Here is a 9,808-nt window from a genome sequence, read left to right on the forward strand (position 1 = left end):
ATTTGCAAGCACTGCGATTAGATCAGCTACTCGCAGCTGCAGTCAATCATAAAATGGAGCTTGTCACCGAGTTTTCGTAATGAAATCCGCGAAGGGTTTATGGGAAGCAAAGTAGACCGAAAACCCTTGGCTAGCGAAATTATCTCTGCCATTGCCTCCAGGAAACTCATTTTATAACCAGATATTCAAAACCAATATATCTTTGGATGTTCTAACCTCGCAGCACAGTTAAGGCTGGAATTTGGAGGCGGGGCTTATTTTGATCAACTTTAAACTCGTGAATATTCATTAGATATGTAATTTAACGTAATTAACATATATTAATGGTAGTTGATTAGTTTTTGGATTTAATTTCTTGTTGAAGAGAGTAAATCAAATAGCAAACCCTTCATCGTGCAATAAAGATCATTATTTACTTATTTTTAATGAAAACATTAATTGTCGTTTGGTGTCGATCCGCTCCCTTCCGGCGCTTGTATCGATTGGTGACGCGTCGACTATTTTTAGCTGCTAGCAAAATGGCAGACATGGATGTAAACTGTCTAAGTTTGACCTTTCATGTATTTGCAATCTACACGTTTTTTCATTCGTATATATGTACCTGTAGAAATTTGTCATTACAAAAACTGTTGACGTAATGAACATATTTTGTTCTACACGTACACCATCAAGAACATGTTAGTGTGCTTAATCTCTCCATTATTTCATTGCAAGTTAATACTATTTATGCTATTTACCACTGCCTTAGATCCGCCAAAGCGTTTCTACCACATTACTTTCATTTGTCCTAATTCGTGCTGGTTTATCGAAAATGTAAGTTTTTAATAACTGTACAATAATTATTTATCAAGAAAAAGTGAAATTATAGTTTACGGTCATTTTTGTACACGCTTTGAATTACCAACGAGGTAAGCAGATAATTCCCTAGTTTATGGACAAAATGTTTTCATTTCTAAAGATAGAAATGCATTATTATCATTTTCGATATAGGAAACATTTGTTTGATAATCATCATAGTTTTGTTGCATTTATCGAAGATTTAATTTAAAAGACTGAAAAGAATATGTATCTTCGTGTGCATATTTCCGTATTGATTGTAGGATATGCACAGTGGGATGTCAATACATAATTCAGCAACGTGGCTGCAAAATTGAAGAGGAAATGATACCGAAACCTTCAGTAATTCCATTGAGCCTCTTCTAAATGTCACCATGATCATTAACGTTATAGAATCATGACATTTAGAATCTTATGATAAATCGTACTTGCAATTTCATTCGTCCACTTCACTACAATTTAAAAAACAATGATTCGATAAAGGACGTTCTACATAGGTATAGGTGAGTTTTCTACCAAGACATCCCAAGAAGGTAAACAAGCACGGGTTAAGCGTTGAAAATTTTGTAGCATTTTCTTTTAGTTTTGACAGTGATGTAAAATCCTAACGAAAAATGTTTAATTATTTAGCACAAAACATTTCTAAAATGTAACATTTGTGATTTTTATAACAAAATCCATAAGAAATGTATGACCAGAATTGTTTAAACTGTCCCCTACCGGTTTCACCAGAGCCTTTCCTCTGCGTCCGTCAATCCGTCTGTCTGTCCCACTGCAGTTTTCCACAATTTTTTTTCTTTATGCGTTTAAGGAATTATATGAAATTTGCTGAACAGCTTCAATATGTTAAACTTCAGATCAAGTTGACACTTTTGTAGCGCCTGGTTGACATATTTTCGAGAATTTTATTTTCATTTTGCATTTTTTTAATGTTTAGGTTCGTAATTGGGTTCGATGTGTAATGAATAAACGAGGAAAGTATGTTGTCAGTAATAATATCGTGCATTACTTGTACCATTCCTTTTATTGTTGTCCAATAAACAAATAAGTTCTGTAAAATAGTGTCAAGCATTGTGTTGTAAATTTAATCGATAGTGTTTTTTGTATTATTACAATCGGGTTCGTTATCGGATTGGTCTGTTTATTCGGGGTACAGGAAACGGTAAGAAGTGATATTCTGCACAATAATGCATTGTTTTCACACATTTTTACCAGCAAATGCTTAATGGACTTGGCAAAATTACAGGAGATAAAATAAAGACTATTTTACCAGGAAAGACATTTAGTTTTAAGAATCCTCGGTAAATCGGCTATGCCTTGTGGAATCGAGCTGTGACTGTTGGACTGTCTTTTTACTTTTCGGGAACTGTGATCCGTCTGTAAACTGTACGTACCTTACCATAAATTACACTGCCCTGTCAATTCCGTCGGCATTTAATCAGCTGAGTATATGTGAAACTTTATTATGATTGATCGATTCTGTATTCTTTTTATCGTTTGTTTATTTTGTTTTATATATAATCTATTAAATATGTAAAATGTAATTGTTTTGACTGCTGTCTTTTGTAAATGTCACTATATTTAGATTTGGGGAAAGTTGTTTTATGCTATTTTTAAGGTATCCGATGTACAATTAAGCCAGAGAGCTCGGGATTTTCTGGGATGAGCTCGGTAGATTACGGAGCTTGAAATGAATTTTCAAAAAGTCGCACTATTTTTTATCTGACATAATAAACGATAAAGAATAAACAATTGATGCATAAAGGCAAGCAATATTTTATTTTCTTAATTTTAAAACGAGTCATTTTAACTTAACCCCCTTACGCTGATTGTGACGTTGTAGCAGCTTTACGTCATTTGCCGTTGTATGACGTTATTTTTTTCCCGCGGCGCTCTTGCAATAACGTGAAGAAAAAAATCCTAATTTATAGAGTAAAAGTTGCAGTGCACAAGTCACGTATTTCGTCGAAAAATACTGAGTAGGTCAATTTAATCATTGATTTCGTATAGATATTGTGACTATGCATAACTTGAATTGGGGTAGTCTGTTAATCGTATGGCCCTATTCAATTTGTTCAATTTTTTGTATACCTGATTCCATTATATACTGGTGTCTCATAATATCGCGGTACTTATTTTTTTCCCTAAAAAAAAGATATACTAAGTTATCATTTTCACATGTCATTAGTGCTGTTTAAAAAAGCTTGTATTAGACTAGCTAATCCGAGGAACATCAATTTCCCAACTTACTTATTTTATTTTGTGTGCTATTTTTAAATCACAAGTCTTATTCACCTTCAAAATTATAGAGTTTCATTGTATCGCGGCATTGGAAATTTGGTACCCTGGTTTAGTTATAACGGACAGTTTTTATTTTTTTAAAATAAAATACGATTCTTCATGAAAGCAAAGTCTCTTAAACTGGTTAGGGAATGAAATATAAATTCTTTTATGCTTTTTATTTAGTTTTTTTTTCATCAGATACATTGTGGACTTTTGAACTTGAATCCTATTTTTTGAAACATACCGCGATACAACGGAACCCGCGATATAATGAGAAGAGAGTATACATACAGAGTGTTTCGGACCTAACATTTGTATAACGGCGTATTTGCTACCAACTATTTTTAATAAGTACCATGCATACGGATTTCGTGGTTAAAATGCTTGTACACGTTTATTGTAATTATTGTGTTAAAACATCTCCTTGTTATTTTCCGTAAATCAAGTTAACAAGAGTCAAATAATAAAATTTCTAATCATTGACTTATTTTTTCATCGGGATTCCAAACAAGTTTCTTCTCTCGCATTTCATATTACATGTATGTGCATGAACGGTACATTTTTTACTCTTTTCCAAAATCGCAGGATTTTATATCATTCAAATAATATCATTAGATACTGATTCCGACTGCTTTAAAGTCAATTCGTTCATTTTGCTGTTTACATAAAAGAGGCGCGTCACCATCCAATGAAATCAAATACTCGAGATTTGATTGACAGGTTCAGCCAGATAGCCGATGTCCGATGCATGTTATGTCTGGTATTTGTACACAATCTTATCGTGTAAAAAATCCATGCTTATTACAACACCACAGCGTCATTTATGGTTGATTCATATTTTCTTATAACTGTGTAAAGCATGTTGATGTATTGTGCATTCCACAGTTGTACCGATACGGACACATCGTAGTCAGATTTTATCGACAGTCTCCCATTTTAAAACTTACTTAATTTTTTTGTCGAACAAGTATACAATTTTGAGTAAAATATAATACAATATAATTTCTACAAGTGAAAGGTTTGGAATGAATTCTAATAAAACATTTCACACGGTTCTTGCACGCTTTGTTCGTAACGCTTTACACACCTGATGTGACCCGCAATTTACGACTTCGTTGTATTAGTAACAATATTTTTTGTGCAAACATTTTGCTGAATGAAAAAAAACTGAACAATTTTGATTTTTAATTCTAAAATTACTTGTTCTCAATCGTAAAGGAATAGAAAACAGGAATATTACCAGGTAACGGGAATATGCGTTGGATTATGAATGCGCCGGCTGACGTGGGGGGGAGGGGGGGGGGGTAAAAATCGTGTGAGTCGTCATGGTCATTGTTAAAAAAAAATTCGCAAAAATAAAAAAAAAATATTGATAATAAAGGTAATCAATTTATTCAAAAACTTTATTTATGTTGGCAATATTTATTTGATAAATATTATTAATGATTACACATGTTTTCGTCAAAGAAAAGTAGTATTTTACCATGCGTGATTTGCAGAGCTAGAGTTACTTCCCCATAGTGATTTGGCGGGAAAAACATCTATTTTTAGAAACTACATATCCTTACCTATCAAACGAGTACATTGAATATATACCTTACCAGGCATCAATATTTGGTCAATTGTACATCGGATACCTTAAGATTTCTACGTTCTTTGCACGTAACAGTATGGAACATCTGTTTTGCTTCAATCGCACTAACCTAACCACTGGTGATCGCTCTGTTTAGGAGGGCTTTTAGCCTAATACTTCAAGTTGCACAATCCGCTGTATTCTTTTGCTTGGCGCTGTAGAATTTAGCTAGAGTGTCTTCAGTATATGATCCGAAGAATGATATTGTTTTCAAGGGGGGGGGGGGTGTATTCCAGACAGTTTTGATTGTCAACGCATGCAAAAACAGGTATGTACACTCAAGTTTTGCTTGTGTAAACACTTTTGTCGTTCCCTTGAACACAGATCATCAATACCAACACCGCTCCAATGAACACAGCTCATCGTTTTAAAATTTTGTTTTTGTTTCAAAATTATTGTAGCGGCGAGCGCGGTTGCCTGTCTTTAAACTTAGCATGAGTTTAAATTAAAGTATATGTGTTTCCCATTATAAACTAATCTGCTGAACTCTCTCTTTCTCTCTCTCTCTCATTATTAATTGACTTTCAAAATTTGACTAAATAATACTTAGTCGAAATCCATCATTGCTTGACTGTTGGCACATCATGTTAAATTGATTATGTTCATTGAACTGGATTCACATTTTATTAATACAAATCTACATCAATTCGTTTTTATTTAGAATTTGTTTTCGTAATAGAAAACACATTCACACAAACTAAATACGACAATGCCGAATGGGTTTAATTCTTTTCTTTTTCAAGCTTATTCAGTTATTAAACAAAATAAAAATTGAATGAATAATGCATTATCTACTTTAATAAGTTTAAGATATGTATTCCCTTTTTTCAATTTTAATTATTTCTAGATCTGCTAGATACATGTTAAAGATGGAAAGACTCTCAACTGCCTTTGTTATTTTGGGCGGGATATTGCTGCTTTGTTTGTATAGACATGGTTTTATTAGTTTGTGTATATCTAATGAAAGTATATTGTTTTTTCAACTTGAGAAAACCCCTGGAACTAACACAGAATATAAAAGATATGTACACAACATGTGTGTCTTTTGCCCAGGTGCACGTCAGGATTCCGAAAGTTGTTGAAATCTAAGTATGTACGTGTATACGATAAGTCTATTTAATTAACGTCTTATTTACATTTTTAATTCATTGTCAAATATTATTTACTTATCTTGAGTTTTAAAAATATTACGTCCAAAAATCAAAGATACATGTATGTAAGAGTAAAATCTACAGACTGACAAATTACAGTAATAGGGGGGGGGGGGGGGGGATAAATGCGAAGGGGGGGGGGGGGTAATTATTAAATATTTATAATAGGTAATAGAATATGTAACATGCCAGGCCCAGTATACATCATATGCAGTCCATGTATACATTATTTGGAATCGTCACATGCATTAAATACGATAGTGGTAATTGTTTATATTGTCTGTTAAAGAATTGATAGTTTAAAAATCATGTAAAAAATATATGTGTAAACATTTAAACATATATAACTTAATTTGTTATTCTAGATACGTTGTAAATATATAATAATCAATATTATAAAACTTATTACGTGCGGGAACGTGACCGGAGAGCTAACCGGCTTTTCTACATCGTTTTTGTATTGGATACAGAAGCCGACGTCTGTCTATTGCATGTCAAACCTCAGAAAAACCCTGGAACTAACAAAAAATATACACGATATACACAATAGGTGTGTCTTATTCCAGACGCACGGCTATGTTTTTTTTTTAAAAATAAATACTTCTCATAAAGGTTAAATATATTTGTCAATTAATCACAATTGATTAAATTTTCATAAAGTTAAAACATTTTGTTTGTAAAGTAAGCAGAGCATTAAATAAAGACTGATTTTTTTAAAATAGCTTAAAGGTGGCTTAATGGTAGCTTAAAGAGGTTTGGACATTAAAGACCAATAAGTTGTCCTTCAAGGTCGCTTAAAGATAGTCTTTAAGCTGCCTTTAACCATCTTTAAGCCATCTTTACGCTTTCTTAAAGCCACCTTTAAGCAGCATATATGCTTAAAGGTGGCTTTAAAATCGTCATAAAGCTACCTTTAATCTACTATTAAGGGGAACGTAAAGATGGTCATTCATCCTGAATCACCAACAAACTGCCTTTGGCGAAAGGGTGTGCTATGATTTTAAACCATGTCTCTAGGTCAAAGCTGAAGATCTTAGCAGAAGTATATGAAAAATCCTTATCCGGAGCATATCTTCTCTCTCCTTGGTCCAATCTGGCTCAAACTTCACTCACTGAGTGCCTATGGTCAAAGGAGTTGCAGTGATTATAAATAAAGTTCGTAGGTTAAGGGTCAATGTCTTATTTGGTCAGGCAAAAACTCTTTTTTTTCAGAGCATAAATATACTCTCCAATAAGCCCTATTTGGCTCATACTTCACATAAACAGAGCTTTTGATTAAAGGCTGTGCAGTGACCTTGAACCAAGTTTCAAGGCCAAATGTGAAGGTCATAGCAGAATTACATGAAAAATCCTTGTAAGGTGTATATCTTTTCTCCCGTTGGTCCAATCTGGCTCATACCTCACTCACAGTGTGCCTACAATCAAGGGTGTGCAGTAACCTGGACTAATGTTTGTATGTCAAGTGTCAAGGTCTTATTTGATCACGCAGACTTTTTTCAGAGCATATACATGTACATAAATATACTCTCCACTTGGCCCTGTTTGGCTCCTACTTCACACTAACAGAGCTTTTGGGTTAATGGTGTGCATTGACTTTATGATTTAAACAAAGTCAACGTGAATGTCTTAGCAGATCTCTTGATAATCAGTTTTAGATCGTAGATTATTTCCAACTTGCCTAATCTTGCTCAAGTTGAACAAAAATGCCTGCATGTCAGGGGTTACGAGATTGATTGAATTAAAAGTGTTATGCCAGCTGGAAAATGTGTAAGTTACAGGTCAAGGTCAAAGCAAAGTTCTCTTAAATGCTTTTCACCCTTTCGTTCATTATTTAAGCGGGCCCTTTGAGATAGTCATCATCTCAATGTTGTCTAGTTATTCTTCGATTCTTATTTACAGACGACATAGGCAACTCATATACCAATAATAGCAGTATTGCAGGAAAAGTTTGATATCCATTTTAGTAAAACTGTGTATCGGGAAAACACGCAGTACAATGGCGAATACGTATGTTGTTATTGCTGCATCCGTTTTGTTCTGCATTGGATTAATTGGAAATTCTATCGCCGTCTGTTTTGTTGCTGTATCCAAACGGCTGCACACTCCAACATACGTCCTGATTGGTTGCCTAGCAGTGTCTGACCTACTCGTCTCCGTGACGCGATATGTTCAAATATTTGTCAAATCTCTATTCAAGGACTATTCACACGTATACTGTGGTTTCATCAATATTCGTTGAATACCAATTTTCGTGGATTTCTTTGTTAAGTTGATCCACGAAATTAAATGTTCATTGAAGTTCAATTTCAACTAACATTTTGTATTGATTGGATCATTGGCCACGAAATTATGTATCCTTGAAACTGTGCTTTTCAGAAAATCCACGAAAATTGATACCCACGAACATTAATGAAACCACAGTATTTATATATGGGATATTTACCTTTTTATTCATTCACTCGGCATTTTTCCATATGGTGTTAGTATCATATGTACGTTTTGTTTTCATAACAAATCCTCTGCACAGTTTGATACTGAAATGTAAAAAAATCTGTTAATGTCTTTTGCCGTTTGGATAGGCTCTATTGTCGTTTTCATCGGAAACGGAATAAATATAAACCTTTCTTTAATGGACATGGTATCTATCGAAACAGCAGTTTTAGCTGAGGTTGGATTTGCTTTATATGTCTCTGGATTACCATTTATTATTGTAATTGTTTTTAATGTTCGAAAGCTATATTACCTGTATAACCAAACAGCTTCTGTTCGACGAGCCAGAATAGCCAATTCGATGTCGTTAATGTTTTGGATTATCATTGTGATTTATCTCCTTAGTACAATATATCCTTTTATTTACACCATTAACTATGCATTGTTTAACGGTTCACTTCTAGATAGTAGCTTAGACTTAGTTAATAAAATGTTTTTTGTTCCATTGCTTCTTAATAGTTTGAATCCGTTGATATATTTCATGTTTCCCCCCCCCCCCCTGTTTTAAGATTTATATCCCGATTAAGAAAATGTTTTAATAATGGCACAGATCGTCGCCTAAGCAATCCTAAATCATGTCCTCAGGTGGAATAGGTTGGTGAACTATTTTTTCCTTAACCATCTAACGTCACTTCGCTCTGGTTATTATGATTTCCGTCATCAAATAAAATCGTCTGTCTGTCTGTCTTTCCGTCCGTCTGTCTGTCCCAGTTCAGTTTTCCACACATTTTTTTCTTTATGCGTTTGGGGAATAATATGAAATTTGCTGAACAGCTTTAAAATGTCAAACTACAGATTAAGTTTACACTTTTGTAGCGTCAGGTTGACATATTTTTGAGAAAATTAATTTTTTATATTGCAATTCTTTACTGTGTGGGTTCGTTATCGCGCTCGGTGTGTATCAAATACACGAGGAAAGTATGATGTCAGTAATAATATCGTGCATTTCTTGGACCATTCCTTTTACTCTTTCTAACAAACAAATAAGTTCTGTGAAATAGTGTCAAGCATTGTGTTGTAAATCTAATCGACAGGGTTGTATGTATTATTACAATCGGGTTCGTTATCGGGTTGGTCTGTTGAGACAATAAGAAACGATATTCTGCATAACAGTGCATTGTTTTCACAAACTTCTACAAACTGGTAGGGGACGTGTATTGCTTATGCAATACTCTCAGAATGCTTGTTAATCTTATTATACCCCCCCCCCCTGCAAACAAAGTTTGGGGGGTATATACATGTAGGAATCACATTGTCCGTCCGTCCGTCCGTCTGTCTGTCCGTCTGTCTGTCTGTCTGTCTGTGCAATCATGTCCGGTCCATAGCTTTCTTACGGAGAAACATTGGAAGTTCTTACTTCACACAAAGATTGCTTATGACCTAAGGGTGTGCCATGACCTTGACCCAAGGTCAT

At 34.2% G+C, this 9,808-nt stretch overlaps 1 pseudogene; it reads left to right on the forward strand.

Annotated features, from left to right (window-relative positions):
* Positions 1–7,900: 7,900 nt before the first annotated feature.
* Positions 7,901–9,012, forward strand: LOC128174291 (olfactory receptor 2L8-like; annotated as a pseudogene).
* Positions 9,013–9,808: the final 796 nt, after the last annotated feature.

The sequence above is a fragment of the Crassostrea angulata genome, chromosome 2, assembly GCF_025612915.1.
Source record: "Crassostrea angulata isolate pt1a10 chromosome 2, ASM2561291v2, whole genome shotgun sequence".
Lineage (NCBI taxonomy): Eukaryota > Metazoa > Mollusca > Bivalvia > Ostreida > Ostreidae > Magallana > Magallana angulata.